Below are 23,667 nucleotides of genomic sequence, written 5' to 3' on the forward strand. Positions count from 1 at the left end.
TTCTATTCAATAACCAAAAGATGCCTTCACACTCACAAATTACAAATTGTTACTAGAATAGATGTTTGAAGGTGTCATAGTGGTCGGAGATGTCCATCATCACACCAAGTTCAAGGAAACCCAATAAAGGGGGGTGTTAAACATGTCATAGCTGATTGTTTGATATGCACTTTGTATATATGTAACTGATGTACGTAATTCGCTCTCTTGCGTCCCTCGAGGTCTAGAGATACATGTCGCGGGGCGTGAGACCGAGTTGGCCAACTGAGACATTTGCATTTGCTTTGCAATAAAACCCTATCTTTGGGAATACAACCTCTTGTCTGGCGTCTCTATCGTGTTGTTTCCATAGACTTCGGGGTCCCCTAGGGGCCCCTTTCAGAGGAAGCGGAGGAGGAGGAGGAGGAGGCCATCATGTCACCGCCGTTGTCGCCTCTTGCTGCAGGTGGTGCAAGCTCTGCAGCAGAAGGGCGCAGTGGAGGAGGTCTGGGCACAGCAGTATACTCCCACTACTTCCTGGTAAGGAAAAAGGTCACTGCACTACGTGTAAGGGTGTTGGAGGCCCGTATTAGATCTGAGGGTGCTCAGCAAGTTCAATCAACACTAGCACTGGAAAGACCAAAAGCACATCGGTACTATGCCGTTCTTGTTAATCAGATTCGGTACAACACAGTTTTTTGCTAACTAGAGGCGCACTATGCTTCAGCTAACATTTATCCATTTTATACTATTATATTCACGGGAATTGTATTTAGCGGAACACTTGGCCTTTGAGGTGGAGCTATAAATATTTCGCTCGCTTACTGAACGCTAGTGCAAAGACACAGTGGGAAACCACGGGAATCAGAACTTTTTGCAAAGCTGCAAAATGAAACCTTTTTCTAAATGGATGTTTAAAGGTACAAATGAGATTGCTTTGATTTACAGATATCTTTAACCCTGGCCCTCTGTATGGTGCACCCTTTGGGGGCTTATAATTGCTTGAACTGACAGGAATGTACAGTAAGGGGGCTTTCTTGGTTTCTATTTGAAGACAGTTGGGGACTTAGTGGCCCAATTTTAACAATGGTAATTCATTTACCCCTGTTTTTTGCATTAGGAGGTTAACTAACCCGGAGCATCTTGGGTCTGAGTTTATAACAAAATTGAAGTTTGCTCCCCATTTATGAAATAACGGTAGCATACTGAGGGAGCTCAGAGATTGTGTTTTTTAACAATGTTGTTTTTCTATGTTTTTAACCATTATTTAATATTTTAAATCACGGTGTTGTTGTTGGTTTATATGTTCTAGTACTGATAAAGCCTTTGAATAAGTCTACTAATCCTGAAGAAGACGACCAATGGTTCTGTAAAATCTGGCCAATTGATGTCAAGCCGAAACTATACAAAAGGAAATCTAATGATGAGAGGAATACTACTAGAATAATCTTGGATACTTATAGTTGATATATAATGGTGGACTGTCAAAGTAGGAATATTACTACTGTAAAAGCTATTTAGAATGTCTCTATACAAACTAGACTTGATTGTGAAGATGAATGGTAGAATGGCGTGTTAGTGATATACACATAGGAGCAATGTTTACACAAAAATGCGCTATTTGCACAAAAAAACTTTTGTTCACAAAAATATATGTTGATTGGAAATTAATTGTTGTCTTATAAATGATGTATTTTATGAAATTGTAACAGAATAAAATGATATATGTTTAATAAGAACACACACTCTGGTCCTCAGCATGCGCTTTCTGAAATACATTTATTGAATTTTTCAGCACATAGAGCATCCTCTCTGTTTAGTATATATTGAACTCACCCCAGATGCCCATGTAGGGGTCCCCACCTTTGTTTTTGGGGGTCTAGAATATACATACATAAAGTTTCAAAGAGCTGCTAGTGAAATTAATATTCTAGCCTAACTAGTGAATTAAATTCAGTTAGTATTCATATTTGGTATCATTGATATCCATATTGATTAACCCTCTATAGTTAAAATACAGTCAGCAGAAAAAAGAGAAGAGAGAAAGAAAGGGAATTAGAAATTATTCTTTTTTTTATTTATTCTATTTAACAGAAATACAAAAGGTGCAAATAATTTGCAGTGAAGGCAATGATAGTGAGGACCTGAGAGATTCCAAACAAATACAGTCAATGAATAAGTGACAAAAAAGAATGAACAGAAAGTCAAGCACTCTTGAAATTCAAAAAATACACATACCAATAATGAAAATGAAAATAAAAATAAAAAATAAACAATGAATGAATAAACACAGTTATACAAAGAAAGTTTTTTCTTTGAAAACAATTTTGTGAAAACAACCTATGCAGGAGAAAACATCACAAGCTTTAACAAAAATAAAAAAAAACAGTTTGTAATATGGCTTGCACAAATTTCACAGGTTGAAAGTTAACTGTAAATAAATTGATAGACAGGTCTGCTTACGTAAAAAACAGCGGTTAATAATTGTCTCCAGGGTCTGAGATGCTGTAGTCAAACTTTTTTAGCATTGACCACAGTACGTTTTGGCGAGGCCACCTGTGGGGCCTATATTTCAAAGAACGCCTTCCTCGGGGCAGATTTTGGCATAGTAATCCCTGTAAGGGAAGCAGACAAAAAGAGAATGCTAAGAACTTCGTACTCACTGTGTTTAACTATAAGGATTTGCCATGCAATTTGGTTAACCAAGTAAATAATGACTACTTATTTAAAAAGTCCTGAAAAAGGTCCTTACCACATTGAATGGTGAGGGAAGAACAGGAGCAGTTTTTCCTAGACAGAGACCCACGTCATAACCAGTGTACGTGCAAAGCGAAGAGTCTGAGCCAGTGCTTCCGATTATACATAGCTCTCAACCATTTATGTCGCAAAGGCGGGTGAAAACACCCGATTTTACTTTTGGCGGGTGAGAGGCCCATTGAAACGAATGGGCATGAAGGATCCTTGGCGGGTGAGTCAGCTGTTTACAAGGCGGGTGACACCCGCCAAAAGCGTGTGAGTTAAGAGCTATGGATTATAGCGTCTACTATTCACGGAGGTGGGTTGCCTGGTCAAGATGTTACAATGCCAGGTTTGCCTAAGTAAATTGGATTAATAGTTTAAGTGACCTGGTGTTAAAAGGTGGAAAATTGTTCACCTTTGATTACTAAATAAATGCGTATCTGAACATTCCAATTACTTACTTGTTGCAGATGCATCTGTGTTTTCAAAGGAAGCAATCCTTCAGTCTATGCAGTTTTGTAAATATTCCCAACTATAATCACAAATGTGTTCTGGCTGCAGATGTATATTTTCAAGGTATGAATCCTAAAGAATAGTAAAAATATTTCTTTAAAATCAAGGTAACGTTGTTTGGAAACCAAACCAATATGCATAGTGGATTGTGTGCTGAAAATTCAGTATCTATTGTCTCAACAAAGATGGTGAGCAAAAGACATGAAAGAGGAAGATCTAGGCATCTGCTGTCTTGTAAAATGCCATGGAACAAGATTAGAGTATAGCCCGATGGTCCGGCATGCATTCATTAAAAAGGGGTTGTTGAATAATGCATTTGGGTGGCGTACGCTATCCGTACCTTGGAACGGGATTTCCATTGACGATGGATCTATAAAGTGAAGCCGTGATTCGGCTCAAACGTTATTAGCGAAAGGGTGCGTCTCGGATACCTACTTCCTGATATGGCGTAGGCTTGTTCTGATTGGTCACGTACGTAGCTTCCTGTAACCACATAGCCTATGTAGTCTTAAAAAAGAAGGTTTTCTTGAAGTTTAAAAAAGCAAGAAATGCTTTTAGAAGATGTATAGTTGTAGCCAGTATATGTCAAATTTTAAATGCCGCTCCTATCCAAAATCACGAACTAGAAGAGAAAACCCTATTCATGTTCTGGTTGGTTAGCTACTTCCTACTGCGGCGTGAGCTCTCCTGTTTGGTCACACACATACCTTCCTGTAACCATGTAGCCTATGTAGTCATGGCAATGCGGAAATAGCTTTGTTCATAATGCAGCCGCCTTGATCTTAAAAAATAATGTATTCTTGAAATTAAGAAGCAAAAGCTGCTTTTTAAAGATATATAGTTGTAACCAGCATATCTCAAATTTTAGATGCCGCTCGTATCCAAATTCACGAACTTGAAGAGCAAACCCTATTCATGTTGAAAGCCTGCAGTTGGTAACCATGATGATATGCTGACTCCGGTTTCAAAAGACTTCCCGTTGATGATACAAGAAGTGAACTGCTTACTGGGAGACCATGTGGTCAACAAGCCTTTCCAATAGGAAAGTTAGTAGTCTGTGAAAAAATGATAAAGGGGATTTATTTATTTTATTTATTTGCATTTGTCAAGCGCACTTGCAGCCCATAAGGCATCGAGGCGCTGTTACGGAAGATAAGGACTTGTGATTGAACAGGCAGGTGCCCAGTGGTTTCATGGTTACACAGTAGCAAGCACAATAGCAGGCACATATACAGGAAATTACTGATACAGATTCATAGTTCAGACAAAGAGTCTGGTTTTGATAGCCTTGCGAAAGGCTAGGTGTGACTCGATAAGTATTAGGTGAGGTGGCAGTGCGTTCCAGAGCGTGGCTGCTTGAGCGGGGAAGCTGGAGCCACCTGCGCGCACCTTTCGGGTTGTGGGTGTGACAATCGTGTTGGCATAGCAAGATCTAAGGGGTCTGGTGGCAGTGTGCTTGGCAATTCTGTTAGTCAGGTAGGGAGGGGCGAGTTCATGAAGGCATTTGTGGGTGAGGGCAAGAGTTTTGAAGGCAATTTTCTCTTTGACAGTGAGCCAGTGAGCTTGCTTTCTGATTTCAGAGATATGGACTCTTCTTGCGGTGCCTGTGGCTGCCCTCAGTGCCTTGTTTTGAACTAGCTGCAATTTGGCCAGGTTTTTGTCGGAGGTGCCAATGAGAAGGGCATTGCAGTAGTCTAGCCTTGACCCGTTAATAGCCCTTGCAATGGTGAGGCAATTATGACGGGCGAGGAAAGGCCTGGCGGTGTTGAGGATTTTGGAATATTAGGCTGAGGAGGCGGCGATAGCATTGACCTGTCTGTCCATGGACAGGTCAGAGTCCAGGTAGAACCTGAGTGTCTTGACATGGTTGGAGACCTTGATAGGGATGTTATCAATGGTGAAAGATAGGTACTGATCTCCGAGGTTGCCCAGTATGAAGGGGGACCCTATGAGGAGGAGTTTGGTTTTTTCACTATTGAGGCAGAGCCAGTTCTCTGCCATCCAAGATTGGATGGTAGAATAGATGATGGTGAGGGTGTTGGTGTCTGCTAGGTAATCGCCTGTGAGTGGGATGAGTACCTGTGTGTCATCCGCGTAGTTGGTATATGATATGCCAAGGGAATCAAGGATGCTGAACAGGGGCCTTGTGAAGAGGTTGTAGAGCGTCAGCGGGATACAAGAACCCTGAGGGACACTGCAGGTGAAGAGGCTAGGAGAGGCTGAGTCAGAAAAGACTTTCATGGCCCTTTCTTGGAGAAAGGAGGTGATCCATTGACAAGCTTTGGGGGAGAAGTTAGCTTGGGTGGCAAGATGGTGGCACAGGGTGTTGTGGTCAACCAAATCAAAGGCCACGGATAGGTCCAGGAGCAATAGGAGAGCAGGTTTGCCTGCGTCTCTAAGATCGTCCATTTGGTTTTTTAAGTCTAGGAGAGCTGTTTCCGTGCCGTGGGCGGAATCCAGATTGCCGCAGGCCGAGGAGACGGTTATCTTCCAAGAACATTTGGACTTGAAGGTAAGCTGCTTTGTCCAAGATTTTGAGCAGGAATGGTACAGTGGTGATGGGCCTGTAATTCCCAGGGACTGTTGGGTCGAGCGAGGGATTTTTGAGGAGTGGGCGTACCCACGCTTCCTTAAGTCCCGACGGGACATGGCCTGACTGGAAGGAAGAGTTAATAAAAGCTGTGAGGAAGGGGGCTAAGGTGGGTGCGGAGTCTTTGATGAGGTTAGCTGGGCAAGCATTGCCCTTGCAGTTGGAGGGTTTGTTGGAGTTGAGCAGGGTGAGGACCTCAGGCTCAGTGATGTCTTTAAAATCAAATAGAGGGGAGGAAGTGGTTTTGGTGGGTGGTTCTGCGTGTATGTTCGCTATCATGTTACAGAGGGCTTTTTGGTGTCTGCGGATTTTGGTTTGGAGCGTGTTAAGCTTCTCTAGCATGACAGATTGAATGCTATTACACCACTTGTCGTCTTTGATGACTGATGGGGGGGGGGAGCAGATGGTTTTTCCAGTTCCCTAAAAATGGAAAATAGTTCCTTAGTCCCTGATTTGGCCTCAGAGATCCTCGCGTTGAAGGAGGCCCCCTTGGCTAGGGTAATGTTTGCTTTGTAGGATTTGGAGATGGCTTTGAACTTCTGTTTGGTGGCTTCAGAGGGGCTGGCGTTCCATGTGGAGAGGGCAATCCTCTTTAGCGCACATTGGTCAAGAAGTTCTTTGGAAAACCATGAATTAGCATGTTTGGCTTTTTTTGCTTTTTTAAGAGTCAGTGGAGCGATGGCGTCTACGGCTGACATGATGACCTCCTTGAAGGTGTTAGCTAAGGTTTCAGGGTTATTGCATGAGGGGGCCTGTAAGGCGGGGTTGAGAAGGTATGGTGCTAGGTTCTCGACTGTGAGTAGGCGTGAGCTTCTAGGGTAGGTGGCTGGGCACAGTGGGGGGGGGGTTAGCGGGCCACTTTCTTGGTTCCAAGATTGAATTGGATGTAGTGGTGGTCGGACCATGGGATGGGAGTGTTGGCGGTGATGAGAAGGGAGCAGTTGTGATGACTGATCCAGTCGAGGGTGCGCCCCTTGATATGGGTGGGGTCAGAGATGGATTGCGTGAAGCCGAGCTTGGACAAGGCATTCCTTCAGGGAGTCCTTCGGGTCGTTCAGCCCTGGGTTGAAGTCACCCAGAAGTATGACCTGTGAGGTCTTTTTGATGTTGTTGGACAGTGCAGGGATAAGTGTGTCATGGAAGTCGATACATGGGCTTGGGGGTCTGTAGACAATGTGAGTGGTTATGATGCAGTTAGGGGAGAGATTGATTTTCAGAGGGAGGTATTGTTGTCAAGCAGACTTTCAACTTCTCTGATGGCAAGGGATTCCCTGGCGATGAGGGCAACGCCTCCACCTCTCTGGGAGGTACGGTCTTTCCTGAAGATGGATACCCAGGTGGGATTGCCAGTGATAAGGTTGGGCCTGAGGTTTCATTGAGCCAAGTTTCAGTAAGGAAGAGGAGGTTGAGGTCATCTTTAATGAGCAGGTCATTAATGTCAAGCACGTGGGCAGGTACGGAGCGGGCATTAAGCAGGGCGCAGCTGAGCGTGTAGGCAGATGGAGGCGTGGAGGTGGGCAGGCTGGTCGGTGTGGATGGTGGCTCAGAAATAGTAGGTGGTATGGAGGAGGCAGGAGTGGTAGTGGGGGCATCAGCAACGGTATTGAGCAATGGAGGAACATTAGGCAGTGCAATACCAGCTGTGATCAAGGGGGCATCAGCATTAGGCAGCGCAGTACCAACTGTAATCAAGGGGGCATCAGCATTGAGCTGCGCAGTACCAACTCTAATCATGGGGGCATCAACATTGAGCAGTGGAGCAACATTAGGCAGGGCAGTACCAACTGTAATCAAGGGGGAATCAGCATTGAGCAATGGAACAACATTGAGCAGCGCAGTACCAACTGTAATCAAGGGGGCATCAACATTGAGCAGTGGAGCAACATTAGACAGGGCAGTACCAACTGTAATCATGGGGGAATCAGCATTGAGCAATGGAGCAACATTGAGCAGCGCATTACCAACTGTAATCAAGCAGGCATCGACATTGAGCAGTGGAGCAACATTAGGCAGCGCAGTACCAACTGTAATCATGGGGGCATCAGCATTGAGCAATGGGGCAACATTGAGCAGCGCAGTACCAACTGTAATCAAGGGGGCATCAACATTGAGCAGTGGAGCAACATTATGCAGCGCAGTACCAACTGTAATCATGGGGGCATCAGCATTGAGCAGTGGAGCAGCACTGGAGTTAGGCATGGGTGGTGGAACAGAGGTAATGTTTTGTTTGTGCTTATTGTTCGTGGCGGGCATAGAATCTTGATGGGTGATGCGAACATTGAGGAAATGGCGAGGCGCAGATACAGTGTACAGACCAGCCCAATGGTTGATGGTAGCGTAGCACATGTGTAGTGAGGGCTGGCATCTCACGCCAACCCTTACATTACGGTATACCAAATTGGGGGTATAGGTGATAGTGTTAGATGGGTGAGTGCGTGACTGTAGTCGTGCATTCCTGTAACAACATGGAACGGTGCGCAAGGTTGAGACCTGGATATGTTTTGAAAGGAAGTGTTGCAAGCGGGCATTGAGACTGGAGGGCTTACCTTGTGTGAGGCCGCTAGAGCGTAGTGGCGCCATCCGCGCCGTCGAGCAGCCGAGAGCTGCAGAGAGATTGTGAGGCCTTTTCCTCTGGCCTTCTCCGGTGTGCGGCTTCGCCTGGCGGCTATACTCCTCTCCCTTTAAAGCGGGAGAGGAAGGGCTGCAGGCTCCGGCGTGCGAGTCACGTGACTCCGCTCCGGTGTTGATGTGGGCTGTTTCCATGGTGCCCAGACACTGCTGCCGAGCAATGTGTATTGCCGCTGGGGCGGCGTGGGGATCAATGGCGGCAGGGGTTACAGAGGCTCGTTCTTCTTCATGGAGGCAGCTCAGTGTCCTTGCGTGTCTCTCTTGCAGTGGAGCTGCAGAGAGATTGTGAGGCCTTTTCCTCTGGCCTTCTCCGGTGTGCGGCTTCACCTGGCGGCTGTCCTCCTCTCCCTTTAAAGCGGGAGAAAAGGGGCTGCAGGCTCCGGCACGCGAGTCACGTGACTCCGCTCCGGTATTGATGTGGGCTGTTTCCATGGTGCCCAGACACTACTGCCGAGCAATGTGTATTGCAGCTGGGACCGCGTGGGGATCAATGGCGGCAGGGGCTACAGAGGCTCGTTTACTATGTGTATCGAAGATGTTGTGTCTTCCTTGTTTACTTGGGTAAGAAATAGAATGTAAAGTTCAATGCATGCTGCAGGGTTGCGTATTGGCCAACAGAATTGTGCCCTCCACATGATAGACAATGAATAAGTTGGAAATGACAGTATAATGTTGATTTGATGTACTGTCGCTAGTGAGGCACATGACTTAGATAAGAACATTGAAGTTCTAGAGGGGTGGAATTAATACCTCATTAAGCCCTTTGGTGTGTGTTTCCATTCGGTAAACCCAGCGCGCTTCTTTCTCAAGTAGACATCTGGATGTGTTAGTAGAGTTTTTTACTACATCCAGTACCCACCAAAGAATGTCATTGGGTGAGTGTTTCAGTGCCATGTAATGATTCACAAGTGGCGCCGTAATCGTTTTGCACCTGATACAGGACCGGTGTTCAGATATTCTGATGTGTACGGCTCTGATCCTTTGTCCAACGTGCCTAAGTCCGCATGGGCATTCAATACAGTAAACAACTTGTTTTGTTTTGCAATTTGACAGAGTTGGTAGGACCCATGTGCGATCACCAATCCGAAATTCTTTTATTTTCTTTGTAAAGGTGCATGCTGTGCATGAACCACATGGGTGGTGTACTTTTGCAGATCTCAGGTCCCAGAGTCCAGTCCTGGGTGACTGTTTTTGAAATCTGGAATGTACCAGTTTGTCTCGTATATTCGCTGCTCTTTTCAGAGCAAAGCGGGGGGAAAGGTTCATCCGGTAAGTTTAGGTTAACAATGCCCCAGTGTTTAAGAATGATTTTCTTTATCTGAAAGGTCTCTGATCCGTGAGTGAGAACACAAGTCATTTTACTATTATCTGATGTCTGAGATTTTGTTGTTAACAGAGACTCACGGCCCGTGAATCGAGCTCGCTTCCTTGAATGGCTGATTCGCTTTTTTGGATAGCCTCTTTCTTTCAACCTCAAGTCTAATTCATCAGCTTTATCATGAAAGTCTGAAAGATCAGTGCATTTTCTTCTTATGCGCAGATACTGCCATAAGGAAGATTGTCCCTGAGGTGGCGTGGGTGATCACTGTTGTAGTGCAAGAGTGTATTCCTAGCACTTTCTTTTCGGTGGAGACAACATTTAAGTTTGCCTCCCTCGTGTTTGATTTCTAAGTCCAGGAAAATAATACAGTTACTTGAATATTCCAGAGTGAATTGAATGTTGCTGTCAATCAGATTTAGCCACTCCTTGAAGGAGTGCAACTCAGCTTCTTGTCCTTCCCTTATGAAAACAATATCGTCAATATAACGCTTCCAGTTCATAATGGATTTGAAGAAAGATTGGCTTCACAGAGGACATGATCTTCCTCAAATTTAAACATGAATAAGATAGCCAAGCTAGGGGCGAAGGCTGCACCCATCGCTGTTCCTTTTGTTTGGAGAAAAATTGCACCGTTGAATTCAAAATAGTTCTTGCAGAGTGCAAGTTCCAATAATTCCATAATGAAATTAATTGGAACCCGCTTTTGTGAGTCAAATTCTGTTAAATGTTGCTGCATGCAGTCCAGAGCGTGTGCCTGAGGGATACTTGTGTAAAGTGACGATATGTCCATAGTAACTAGTATTTTGTCACACCACTTCCTAGACCACGGACACACCTCCCCACTCGCTCCTCCTTGTCTACCCATTCCCGCACTCCCCGACACTCGTGCATCATGCCACCCGCTCACGTCGCACACATCGGGGCACGGCATGGCATGTTTGGGGGAGCGGGTGTTTATCGCCCTTCACGGCGGTGGCAGATCAACTGGAAGCTCCGTCACTTCAGGAACTCACATCCTTTGCGGAGACCGGCGCTTCCCGGCGCTTCACGGATCACGTGACTTTGGTTGCCTAGCAGCATTGCAACGCTTTCGGTTCACATCACACGTGACTATACGTGCGTCCCTTCCGAGGATAAAAGGAGTCAGTGAACCGAAGGCGTTGCTTCACAGCTGTTTAGTTTTGGATCACGTGACGCTCTCTCTTCGTTCAAGGACCTGCTCTGATTCTGACCTCGGCTTGCTCCACGGATTCCTCTTGCTTAACCCTTCAAGTACTTTTTGGATTTGCCTGTTACCGACTCACGCCTGCTCCACGGATTCCTCTTGCTTAACCCTTCAAGTACTTTTTGGATTTGCCTGTTACCGACTCACGCCTGCTCCACGGATTCCTCTTGCTTAACCCTTCAAGTACTTTTGGATTTACCTGTTACCTACCCACGATTGCTCTTGCTTTAGCACTTCATTGGCTAGGACCTCGGTCCTACAAATAGGTGGTTGCCTGTTCTACCCTACAGCACGTTTCCAGCCTAAGCTAGGAGACCCACGCCTTGACCCAAGTACTCACAGGTATTCTGGTAAATTTGGGGTTTATGTACATGGAGGTATTCGGGCCCTGTTTCTTTGCTTAACCACTGTATCTTGCTTTGCAGCGCTCAAGGGGTTCTTCCGGCTGTTCCTGCGTCCTGGTTTTCCGGACTTCCACCTGTGGCCTTAATATTCACACTGACCATATAACTAAATCGGTCAGGGTGTTTCTTGGGGACAGAGGGGTTGTCCATACTCTACACGACCAACGAACTTCGTAACATATTTGTTTCTTGGGGGTCAAAGCTTACATTTTGAAAGACTTGGATTGTATTCATAGTGTCTCTCAAGTAGGTGTTTGTCTGAATGCTAATGGGCTTGAGAAAGGTATCAATGAATTTGCAAAGAGGTTCTAGTATAGAGCCGCAACCCGATACAATTTGTCTGCCAGGTGGGTTGGATGAGTTTTTGTGAATCTTAAGTAATGCATATAGGGTTGGGGTGCGACCCTGACTAGTAGTCAAAAACTCACATTCATTGTCTGTAATCCAATCTCGATCAAAGGCATATTTCACTGCATGGTCAATTTCTGCTATGATTTCTTTAGTAGGATCTTCAGTTTTCTGTAACTAGCCACATCCTCTAGTAAGTTGTTCACCATTTCAAGGTATTGGGTGTTAGTCATAAAGACTATACCACCCCCCTTGTCTGCCGGTTTTATGACTATAGTTGTATTAGCTGCCAAATCCTTGAGAGATAAGTTTTCCTCAACAGACAAGTTATGTTTAGTAAACATTCTGGTGTTTTTAGTTTTGAGATTGTGCAGGTCTTTGAGGACACATTTCTCAAAGGTCAGAATTTCTTTTGTTACCTGGTTATCCTGTGGTGTAAATGTTGATGGACATCGAAGTCCTGAATCTCGAGCTGGTGTTTTATCTGGAAGATCCTGAAAAAATGTTTTGAGTCTGATTGTTCGTAAAAATCTTCGAACCTCTGTTTCTGAGGAGTACCAGTTAGTCCCAGTTGTTGAGACAAATGAAAGACCCTTAGATAAAACGGACACATGGAATTGATTCATGTCCAAATTAGCCAAATTGAAAATAGGAATTTGTGATCCTGATTGATTTAGTGAGTTCGACGTCTCCTGCCGCAAGGTCTCCTCATTGGAAAATATGGTTGAAACCACAGGGGGCCCCATTGGGGCATTCCAATCCCTCCTCTGCCTAAAAAAGGGGGAGTTTGTTGGGTATAACCAAATTGCTGTTGTTGGTTCTGTACAGCCTGATCGTCTGATCCACTGCTGCTTGTACTTGAAAATGTACACCTCTCTTCTTGTTACCCTGTCCGCATTTGGATGTGGATTATTTATTGATATCTTCAACATATTGTTCCATGATATAGGGAAAGACCTTCTCAAGTTTAAATTGCCAGATGTCCTTCGCAAGTTTCTTAGTTTATAGCAATAGTTGTTGCTTTAAATTCCTCAAAAAGTTTATTAGTGGATTCTAATTGGTCTTTGGCATTAGAGATGAGGGTGTTAAATAGGAATTTTTCTTCCTCCATTTCTAAAGTCTTTTGAATGTCTAAGCTGATTCTTTGGGCCGTAGTGATAGTTAGGACCATGCGGTCTCGACTACACTTTTTTTTAAAAACTCTTTTTATTAGTGGTCACAAAAGATACACATCAGTTATAACATCATTTTCACAATTTGCAGCAATTATATGACATATATCTCATTTAAACATCAAAGATTACAAAGTCTCTTCATCATCAGAAATCATGTTGCATAAGTGCATTCTGAAGGGGCCCCATATGTCTTTGGGCCTACTTGCAGATGGCCGTGTCAGAATGAATCGCTCCTCTGATTCGTTTACATATGTTAGTTCCCAAGGAAATGTTTCATGGTCGGCGGACCAGTGCCTTTCCAATTTTGTAAGATTAATTTTTTGGCTACCGCACATGTGATATTAAACAGTCTCCTGATTTTTTCGGAGCACTTGCCTATGTCACCAAATAAGTATTTCTGTGGGGTTAGTGCAGGGGGAACCTGTGTAATTTCTTCTAACATCTCCGCCACCTCCCTCCAGAAGCCCGCCACCACCAGACACCCCCAGTACATGTGGAATGCACCCGCCTGAGGTGCCCTACATTTGGGGTATTCACCAGAACCATCCAGCGGGAACTTGGCTATTTTAGCCGGCGTATAGTGTAGCCTATTAAGAATCCTAAACTGGATTAAACGCAGATCGGCGTTTAAGGATACTTTTTTGGTAAGCGAGCAATATCTGTCCCAGGTTTTATCATCTATGGGGGCCTGTAGATCTCTCTCCCACTTGTCTTTGACCTGGTTTGTCATGGGGGTATGTGCTTGGACCGTCACATATAGTTTAGAAATCCCCAAGATGTCCCCAGCCGTTGCCATCTGCATGCATGGGTGTGTAAGGGGCACATCTGGGAAGAGCGGCCAGTGCTTCTGGAAAGCTGATCTCATGCGATAATATTGGAGTGTCTTAAGTGGTCCCCTGCCCAATGCCAGCAACACGTCCTTTAAGGTCGCAAATTACCCGTTAATGAACATGTCACCCAGTTTCATTTCCTTATTGGGATCCCAGGATTCCTGTAGGCTGTTATTGTGTGTTGGAGGTATGCCCGGGTAGTTCCAGAGGGAAACGTCTGGGTTATACAGGGTTTCCAAGCCCAGTCCTTTGAATATAGCCTTCCACGCCCTGACTGTGCAGCTCACTGGGTTGTAATCGCATGTGTCTCTATAGTGTGTATCGAAAATGACAGACTGTATATTCGTGGGGTGTGTGGTGTATTCTTCTATCCAAGCGTGGGGCGGGGCATCAGTCTCACCGTACCAGTATTTCACAAATTGGGCTTGGGCAACGAAGTAATACAGTTCAAAATCGGGTGCCGCTATGCCGCCTGAGGAATATGGTTCAATCATCTTTTCCCAACCTATCCTTGCAGTCCCCCCGCTCCACAGAAAAGTTACCACCATGGATCGAAGCCTGGCAAAGAAAGGTTGTCCTGGCCATATAGGGATGTTCATGAAAAAATACAGCAATTCGGGTAGAATTATCATTTTAAGAACTGCAACTCTGCCATGCAGCGAGATCGGGAGGCGTCCCCACATCAGCAATTTAGTATTTAATGTGTGCAACGCGCTTTCATGGTTAGCTGTGTATAATGTATGTCTATCTCTAGAGACAAGTATCCCCAGGTATCTAATAGTTTGTTCGGACCATTTAAGTCCACACCAAGTGTCTGGACACCTGGTTGCTTGTGTAAGCGGGAATATCTCAGATTTGGCATTATTCATAGTATACCCAGAGTAAACTGCAAATTCCTGAATCTCTGCCATGATGGGTGCAATATTATTTTCTTGCTCACGAGCATATAAGAGCGTATCATCTGCATATAGGGAGATTAGTTGGGTAGAGGCTTTCAGATTTATCCTCCTGTTTGAGTGTCTGTCTGATCACGATTGCCATTGGCTCTATCGTCAGTGCAAATAATATAGGCGAGAATTGGCAACCCTGCTTGGTGCCCCTCCCCAGCAGGAATAATTCAGAGATGGATCGATTAGTTAATACCCTTGCGCCGGGTTCCGTGTAACAGTTTCAAATATCTAATGAAAGTAGGGCCCATCCCAAATCATTCCAATACCGCTAACAAATAAGCCCATGATACCGAATCAAAGGCCTTTTCGAGCTCCAGGGATATGGCCATTGCGTTTCTTCCCAGGTCTATCTGTGCCATAATGCCAAAAAGTCTACGGAGATTAAGTGCCGTGGATCTAGTGGGAATAAACCCGTTTTGGTCAGGATGGACAAGTGTCGGGATTGCCGGAAAAAGCCGATTGGCCAGTACATTTGCAAATATCTTGGCGTCAGTATTTATAAGTGACAGGGGCCTGTAAGACGATATATCTTGGGCTGGCCGACGAGGTTTAGGGAGCACTGTTATCATAGCCTCTCTCATTGTCGGGGGTAATATATTGCACTGGAGGGCTTCCTCCCATACTTGCAACAGCAATGGTACTAGTTCCTTGCGGAACTCTTTACAGAATTCGGCACCCAATCCGTCTGACCCTGGAGCCTTACCTGACGCCAATGCCTTAACCACCTCAGCGATTTCCTCAGCGGTCACAGGTTGTTCCATTATCAGTCGGGCCTCCTCAGAGAGTTTAGGCATGGAAAATGCCTCTAGGTAGGATTTAATTTCAGTGTCTGTTGTGGTATCTTTGTTTCTATATAGTTCTTGGTAGAATTTAACAAATTCACTATTGATCTCATTTTCACCCAGAAGAACCTCCCCTCGCGATGTTTGTATGCTCGCAATCTGGTTCGGTTGCCTATCCTTTTTGAGCAGATTGGGCAGTGCCCTCCCAGTTTTGTTCCCCTCCCCGTATCCACGGGCGCGCACCGGTGCTGCCATATAGTTCACTTCTCTAGTGGCTAACTTGCCAAATTCTTGAAGCTGTGTCTGAATTTCAGCCAATATTGCTGTCAAGTTAGTCCAACTCGTGATCAAGAGGCCTGGTAGAAGAACTCGAAGGGTAGACGTTGAGTTCTTCCTACCAATGTGCCCCTTTGTATTTCCAAAATAAACTACAAAGGAACCAATTAGTTGAAAGATGGATCTACTGCAGCAGCTGGAGATGGACATGGACACCGTGGAGTGTAGACAAGGCAGCCGATCTGGGAACACTGCAGTGGGTGTTGATGTACACGGAGAGTGTGGCTGCAGGAGGTAAGGTCGCATATCAGAAGATTTCAAAACATAGAGTGTGAGAGACAAGTTCAGGAAGTGCTAATAAATGACAATAAGGAAATGTGTATGATGAACAAATAACAAACAGAGAGACTTACCAATGGGCAGACACTGGGAAGGCACTACTGAGAAAACTCTGCAAACCCAACCTCTGCCTGACTCACGACGAAACGAGGACGCCTAGAAGGGAATTGGCAGTCTCTAGTCCACAGACTACCCCGACGAAACGAGGACGCCTAACGATCTGAGTGTAAGGTGTCAGTCTCTAGTTCATGCGCTATTCTGTTGGGTATGCAGATTCACTCAGGTAGGGTGAAGATGATGCCACAGTGTAGAGAATCAGGTTGTTGTTCCTTTTGACCCGGCGTGATGAATCTGAAATGTTAAAGAAGGACGAATTCCCTGTTGTGGCAAGGCAGGTCAAGCAACGTTCCAGGGTTCGGCAGCGTGAGGACAGTATAGGCAGAACAGAACGGCAGGCAAGGCAGGTCAAACAGCGTTCCGGGGTTCTGCAGCGTGCAGACAGTATAGGCAGAACAGAACAGCGGGCAAGGCAGGTCAAACAGCGTTCCGGGGTTCGGCAGCGTGCGGACAGTATAGGCAGAACAGAACAGCAGGCAAGGCAGGTCAAACAGCGTTCCGGAGTTCGGCAAAGTGAAAGCAGTTCAGGAGGTGACAAACAGTAGACAAAGGCAGGTCAAATAGCGTTCCGGGGTTCGGCAACGTATAAACAATCCAAGTGCAGATACACAAGGAAACAAGGCATTTCAAGAAACACAGACTGCGGTCAAAGGCCAATAAATGAACAGGCGCAGCCAAGGGGGACAAGACATGGGAACGAGAGCTTGCTGTGATTCAGACGAAAATCAGAAGCAGCGAGTACGGCTACCCGGAAGCGTTATAACGGGTAGCCGCGACCTCGTTTGGCTCCTCCTCCTCCCTACAGCGCGGTAGTCTTGCTTGTGGAGAGGACGCCATAGTCGCCATGGCAACATGGCAGCACGGGTTTGGAAAAGGCATTTTGGGTTTTTAACAGAGGAACGGCATTTCCTTGAAACGTGCAAGGCCCGTTGTAGAACACTTAGGGCTGGATGTTTTGTGGTAATCTTGACAATTGCCTTGTCTTGTGTGCGAGTGTAGGTCTCTTCAAGCTCCCCCAGTCTTCGTTCAGTTTCGGTTAACTCAGCACTGACCCCCTTTAGGAGACCCACAGACTTGGATATAAAGGTTCCCCTAGTCCAAACCTTAAAGGATTCCCAGACAGTGGAGTACCTATCAACTGTTCCTATATTGTTAGTGAAAAACTCTGCAATTTCTATGTGTGATTCCTCCACAACCCCAGTATCGCCCAACATTCCTCCTGGCATTCTCCATCTTTTAGCGGGTTTAGGGGAATCACAAAACCCCACCTCCATCACCACAGGGGAATGATCCGACAATGTGCGGGATAGTATTTCGCATATCTTCAGTGCAGCAACCACAGCAGGGGAGACAAACCAATAGTCGATTCCAGACTTTGAGTCATGAACCGAGGAGTAATATATGTAACCCCTGCCGTCCGGGTGCAGAACACGCCAGGCGTCAACGAGTGAAAGCTGTGGGAGAATGTGCTTCAGGGTGAGAACAGTCTTGCCAGGTGCCCTGGCCGTAGTTCTGGATCTATCCAGTCCGGGGTCCAGGGCCACATTGAAATCCCCTCCTCATAATATAGTGGTTACATCGATTGAAGCAATCAACTGATATATATTCGTGTAAAAGGCAGGGTCATCAACATTAGGCCCATATGTGTTAACCAGTAATATTTGCCTGCCCGGGATCTCATCCCACCCCAGAACATATCTGCCAAGCTGATCAATCTTTTGGCCCATCAGTTTGAACCCCAGACCTGGATGAATAAGAGTGATGACCCCCCTGGACTGGGATGAGTAATTAGTGTGGAATCTCAACTTGCCCCATTTGGGCAATATGTGTAAATTGCTTGCATCTGTTGTATGAGTTTCTTGCAACATTACGATCTGGGGACCGTGCCTGGCTATATAATTGCCCACTTTCTTAATCTTTAGCTGATTATTCAGACCCCTTACATTCCACGACAGTAGTTTTACCTTCAGCCCGTCACCAATGCTTCATAGGGAAATGTTCCAATGATAGCTCGTCTCTTAGTAATATAATGTTCGTATAGTTTGGGTAGGGCCAGCATCTGTGTAACCACTGATTTAACCATTAACAAACAATCTGCTTCCTTCATCCTCACCTCAGGACGGGGCTCCGTAACGCAGAGACCAGTCGCCGTTTCACACCATGGGTCTATGGAAAAAAAACAACATACTACATACCCTCTTCCCACCCCCACTCCCTCATCATCACCCCCAACTTGACGATGTCCCACTTCAACTTGTGGAATATTCCAGGGGTGGCCATGTTGCTTCACATGACCGCCAACTCTGGTTCTCCCCACTCCACCTATCCATGGATCATGGGGCCGCCTTCGACGCCAGGCAGCCTCGTTCCGGACCAAAAAGGGAGCTGATAGCCCAAACATAGCTGAACTTGGCATGTGACTTTAATCAGCCAGACGGGGTCTGTTGTTCTGCACCGGTCTGCCCCCTCTGGGAGGAAGGGGTATAGAAGTTTCAATATAGGCCAAGGCTTCAGCCGGATTCTCAAAATAGTATGCACTTCCTGCATGCTGAATCCTCATCTTGGCCGGGAACATCAGGGCATATGTAACCTGGCGTGCTTTCAAGAGTTTCTTAACTGGTTCGTAGGATCTTCTGCTTGCCTGCACCGTGGCGGAGAAGTCTGGGTATATGTGTATTCGGTTTTCCTCATACCGCAGCGTTCCAGCCTCCCTTGCCAGGTGTAGGATTGTGTCTCTGTCTCTGTAGTTGAGGAGCCGTGCAATTATCGTGCATGGTGGTCACCTGGCTTGGGTACCGGAGCCAACGTACGGTGTGCTCTCTCGACCAGGAAGTGTTCAGGGAATGACTCAGACCCAAACAAGGATCTGAACAGTGCTTCCAGTTGCTTCTCCATGTGGCTTTTTCCAAAGGATTCCGCTACGCCGACCACACGTACGTTGTTCCTCCTAGATCTAGATTCGAGGTCCTCACATTTGTTTTGTAGCTTGCTCATTGTTTCTTTAATTTGGGTAATGTCCCGACTGTGATGAGCAATAGTATCTTCATTAACACTTATTCTATTTTCAGTTTCCGTTACACGTGCACTTTCTTTCTCTATTCTGGCCCTCATGGAGCCTATAGTGGCCACTATCTCATCCAGCTTCATGTTTACTGCCAGGAACCCATTTTGCACTAGTGTTGCCAGTTTGTCTTCCCGTTCCCCTCATCCTTCAGGCTCGCCATTCACAGTGGGCTCCGAATGCATTTCCACTGCAACAGTTTGGTTTTGGCTGCTGGTGTAAGTGTCCATTGGCACTTTCTTTTTGCTGCCAGGGGTCTTAGATGTTTTACCTGTTTCATGTGGTTCCCCCATGGTGGTGCAGAGCAGAATGCTGCTTTCAATTTCACTGTTATCAATGATCAGGGCAGCGATTTTCCCATAAACGTTCACACCATCACCATATGGTCAATTTGGCCTGCGAGGAATGGGGTTCTAGGTATGTCTGCAAGCTTCTCTGTATTTTTTAGGTCTCCAGAACGTGTTGGAACCGAGTGGACTGTGTCCTTCCACGTATGCAGTGCTCAGGTCGTAGTATCTCGTGTCCTTGAAGTCCGTCTGGGCCTGCGGAGCCCACGTGTGCATCAGGTGCCCCCCTTTTATTACTGAAGGGTCATGGGGGCAGTGCCCGCGCGCTTCCAGGTGGTCAACAGATTGGGCATTGAGCAGTTTTGTGGTCTCCCTCCAGTAAACAATCAGAGGCGTTAAAACTATAGTGCATCCCCGGAGCGTGACAAATCGCCCCACACAGTCCTTGAGGGCTGGCCTCACCGCATGCGTATGCTACGGGGGTCAGTGTTTCCTTGCTCAGTAGGCCCTGGGCCACGCAGCACTCCCCAAGTCAGGATATTGTGTTGCTCACGGATTGCCAATGATCGGCAGATCACAAGCGACTGGAGGTTAATGTTCCTTCAGTTACGGATCTGTGTTTGCAGGATCTCAGCCCTGACAGTGTCCCTCCTCACAGGCGAATGCGAAGGCCGCCCCCTCCTCATAATATAGTGGTTACATCGATTGAAGCAATCAACTGATATATATTCGTGTAAAAGGCAGGGTCATCAACATTAGGCCCATATGTGTTAACCAGTAATATTTGCCTGCCCGGGATCTCAACCCACCCCAGAACATATCTGCCAAGCTGATCAATCTTTTGGCCCATCAGTTTGAACCCCAGACCTGGATGAATAAGAGTGATGACCCCCCTGGACTGGGATGAGTAATTAGTGTGGAATCTCAACTTGCCCCATTTGGGCAATATGTGTAAATTGCTTGCATCTGTTGTATGAGTTTCTTGCAACATTACGATCTTGGAACCGTGCCTGGCTATATAATTGCCCACTTTCTTAATCTTTAGCTGATTATTCAGACCCCTTACATTCCACGACAGTAGTTTTACCTTCAGCCCGTCACCAATGCTTCATAGGGAAATGTTCCAATGATAGCTCGTCTCTTAGTAATATAATGTTCGTATAGTGTGGGTAGGGCCAGCATCTGTGTAACCACTTATTTAACCATTAACAAAAAACAATCTGCATCCTTCATCCTCACCTCAGGACGGGGCTCCGTAACGCAGAGACCAGTCGCCGTTTCACACCATGGGTCTATGGAAAAACAACAACATACTACATACCCTCTTCCCACCCCCACTCCCTCATCATCACCCCCAACTTGACGATGTCCCACTTCAACTTGTGGAATATTCCAGGGGTGGCCATGTTGCTTCACTTGACCGCCAACTCTGGTTCTCCCCACTGCACCTATCCATGGATCATGGGGCCGCCTTCGACGCCAGTCAGCCTCGTTCGGGACCAAAAAGGGATCTGATAGCCCAAACATAGCTGAACTTGGCATGTGACATTAATCAGCCAGACGGGGTCTGTTGTTCTGCACCGGTCTGCCGCCTCTGGGAGGAAGGGGTATAGAAGTTTCAATATAGGCCAAGGCTTCAGCCGGATTCTCAAAAAAGTATGCTCTTCCTGCATGCTGAATCCTCATTTTGGCCGGGAACATCAGGGCATATGTAACCTGGCGTGCTTTCAAGAGTTTCTTAACTGGTTCGTAGGATCTTCTGCTTGCCTGCACCGCTGCGGAGAAGTCTGGGTATATGTGTATTCGGTTTTCCTCATACCGCAGCGTTCCAGCCTCCCTTGCCAGGCGTAGGATTGTGTCTCTGTCTCTGTAGTTGAGGAGCCGTGCAATTATTGTGCATGGTGGTCACCTGGCTTGGGTACCGGAGCCAACGTACGGTGTGCTCTCTCGACCAGGAAGTGTTCAGGGAATGACTCAGACCCAAACAAGGATCTGAACAGTGCTTCCAGTTGCTTCTCCCTGTGGCTTTTTCCAAAGGATTCCGCTACGCCGACCACACGAACGTTGTTCCTCCTAGATCTAGATTCGAGGTCCTCACATTTGTTTTGTAGCTTGCTCATTGTTTCTTTAATTTGGGTAATGTCCCGACTGTGATGAGCAATAGTATCTTCATTAACACTTATTCTATTTTCAGTTTCCGTTACACGTGTGCTTTCTTTCTCTATTCTGGCCCTCATGGAGCCTATAGTGGCCACTATCTCATCCAGCTTCATGTTTACTGCCAGGAACCCATTTTGCACTAGTGTTGCCAGTTTGTCTTCTCGTTCCCCTCATCCTTCAGGCTCGCCATTCACAGTGGGCTCCGAATGCATTTCCACTGCAACAGTTTGGTTTTGGCTGCTGGTGTAAGTGTCCATTGGCCCTTTCTTTTTGCTGCTAGGGGTCTTAGATGTTTTACCTGTTTCATGTGGTTCCCCCATGGTGGCGCAGAGCAGTATGCTGCTTTCAATTTCACTGTTATCAATGATCAGGGCAGCGCTTTTCCCATAAACGTTCACACCATCACCATATGGTCAGTTTGGCCTGCTAGGAATGGGGTTCTAGGTATGTCTGCAAGCTTCTCTGTATTTTTTAGGTCTCCAGAACGTGTTGGAACCAAGTGGACTGTGTCCTTCCACGTATGCAGTGCTCAGGTCGTAGTATCTCGTGTCCTTGAAGTCCGTCTGGGCCTGCGGAGCCCACGTGTGCATCAGGTGCCCCCCTTTTATTACTGAAGGGCCATGGGGGCAGTGCCCGCGCGCCTCCAGGTGGTCAACAGATTGGGCGCTGAGCAGTTGTGTGGTCTCCCTCCAGTAAACAATCAGAGGCGTTAAAACTATAGTGCATCCCCGGAACGTGACAAATCGCCCCACACAGTCCTTGAGGGCTGGCCTCACTGCATGTGTACGCTACGGGGGTCAGTGTTTCCTTGCTCAGTAGGCCCTGGGCCACGCAGCACTCCCCAAGTCAGGATATTGTGTTGCTCACGGATCGCCAATGATCGGCAGATCACGAGCGACTGGAGGTTAATGTTCCTTCAGTTACGGATCTGTGTTTGCAGGATCTCAGCCCTGACAGTGTCCCTCCTCACAGGCGAATGCGAAGGCCGCCCCCTCCAGCCAACAGCACATGCAGCCACTCCGGTCTAACGGCCGAGCTGTGGTCCGGGGCGGGAGCCCCCACACAGCCGGGATCAGGTTCGCCACAAACTGCTCCACACCTTCCTAGCACCTCCCAGTCTCTTACTTGGGGTCGCATGTGAGTGCCGTTCCATCTCCAGAGAGCTGATGCACCCGCCGTGCCACTTGAGGATTGCTGTAGGATCTCCTCAGATTACGGTGTCCGGGAGGGCAAGGGGCGTTTTCCGTGTCTTGGTCATGCACGGTGTCCGTCAGTTGGTGTCGGACGTAGCCGCCTTCCCAGCTTGGCACAGCCAGCACCCGTATATTGGGCTTAGGTGCGAACCGCCGTTGCAGGCTCCTCCCCCTTGCGGCCTGCAATCCCTCTGTGTCCCCGGCAAACGGGTGAATCAGCCCAGTTCTATTCGCTGGATCGCGTCAGTGCTGGGTGTCGGCAAATCCTACCATGGCCATATCTCGGCTAATCTGGGTCGCAGCTGTCCAAGATTTTCACTTGGTGTGTCCAGATGTCTGGGCAGCTAGAAGCACAGCTTCTCAGCCTCTCAGGTAGCCTCTTAACAGATAAATTAGCGCAGGATGTTACGGTGAAGCAGGAGCTCTGAAATCAGGCAGCCATTTTCCTTGTGCGCAACGGCGCACCCCCAGGTCTCGACTACACTTGATTGCAATCTGGCTAAAGGTGGTAGTGTACTGTTTATCAGATAGGAAAAGACAGGGTTCATTGTGTACAATTAAACAGGCCGGAATCGTGTTGGCTTTTAAGTATTCACGTAGAAAAATGGCTATGTAGTTCAGTCCGGAAGTTCTTCTTTTTGAGTTTTAATTAATCTTCACTGCCAGTGGATTGAGCTGCATTAGGATTTCTGCCATCTGGATCAAAAATGGAAGGACCACTCATTATTCCTAACATCTGTTCCTCTGAAT

The 23,667-nt window shown here is 46.6% G+C and overlaps 1 long non-coding RNA gene across 1 annotated transcript; it reads right to left on the minus strand.

Moving 5' to 3' along the window:
- Positions 1-1,833: 1,833 nt before the first annotated feature.
- LOC138481727 (uncharacterized) lies at positions 1,834-3,642 on the minus strand. The gene is made up of 3 exons (XR_011274360.1): positions 3,572-3,642; positions 3,180-3,303; positions 1,834-2,594 (listed from the first exon to the last, which is right to left on the minus strand). It is a non-coding gene; the product is annotated as an uncharacterized lncRNA (long non-coding RNA).
- Positions 3,643-23,667: the final 20,025 nt, after the last annotated feature.

The sequence above is a fragment of the Ambystoma mexicanum genome, chromosome 5p (genome assembly GCF_040938575.1).
Source record: "Ambystoma mexicanum isolate Mex_15411 chromosome 5p, UKY_AmexF1_1, whole genome shotgun sequence".
Taxonomy (NCBI): Eukaryota; Metazoa; Chordata; class Amphibia; order Caudata; family Ambystomatidae; genus Ambystoma; species Ambystoma mexicanum.